Source organism: Grammomys surdaster, unplaced genomic scaffold (genome assembly GCF_004785775.1).
Source record: "Grammomys surdaster isolate TR1022 unplaced genomic scaffold, NIH_TR_1.0 327, whole genome shotgun sequence".
Classification (NCBI taxonomy): Eukaryota; Metazoa; Chordata; class Mammalia; order Rodentia; family Muridae; genus Grammomys; species Grammomys surdaster.
In genome coordinates this window covers 446,993-447,952 of record NW_021604746.1, presented here as the reverse complement: position 1 = coordinate 447,952, position 960 = coordinate 446,993, and positions in this window count along the sequence as shown.

The following is a 960-nucleotide window of genomic DNA, read 5'->3' as shown; positions in this document are numbered from 1 at the left end:
ATGCTTGGACCACAGAGTGACACTATTAGGAGGTGTGGCCCTGTTGGAGAAGATGTGTCGCTGTGAGGGTAGGCTGCAAACTCCAAACTCTGCATATTCAAGTCTGATGTCAAAGCGGTCTTCAGATATCCAGCTTCTTTTTTATCTTTATTGACTGCAGCAAATTTCTTTCTGCTGGGCTGATTCCACTCCCTGTTAGCAGTTTTCCTCAGCAGATAGCCCATGGCTCTGGCATCTCAAACATCTTGGGGTCTCCAAGGCAACTTCAGTGTTACAGTTTCTTGTTCCAATGTATTAGCTGTAGCACAAGGTACAACCTTGGGTATCTCTGGAACACAGTTCCTTTGTGCTCTCAGAAAACACTTTCCAGAAGATTTCTCCTCAGTGATGCTGGTGTCTTAATAACCACGAATGTCTTAGCTCCAGCTAACCAGCATCTATTGTCCCCGTGTTCTATTAGATTATCACTAGTTCCTCTTTTGCAACTCCTTCACCGTCTAAGATTGGCTTTCCGGGCTCTTGCTCTGTAGATTAACCTTGAACTCATCGATCTGCATGCCTGTCTCCTGGGATTAAAGATGTGTACCACTATGCCTGGATTTAAGCTTTTCTTCACCTAGAAGCTCTGTCTCAGGCTGGTCTTGAACTCAGAGATCTGCTTGGCTTTATCTTCTGGGATTAAAGGTGTATACCACCATGCCTGGATCTAAACTTAGCTGGGTAGGATCTGGCCCTGTCGGAGTTGGTGTGGCCTTGTTGGAGTGGGTATGTCACTGTGGGCATGGGCCATACTTTCTAATAGTGCCACTCCCTGGGCAGAGCATATACAAAGCATCACAGCTACATAGAGAGTCTCAGTCTGTAAAATAAAAAACACAAGAAACAAGCAGGTAAGAAAGAAAAACAAAAGGACAGACAGTCAGAAAGGAAAGAAGGAAAGAAAGAAAGAGAGAGAGGGGG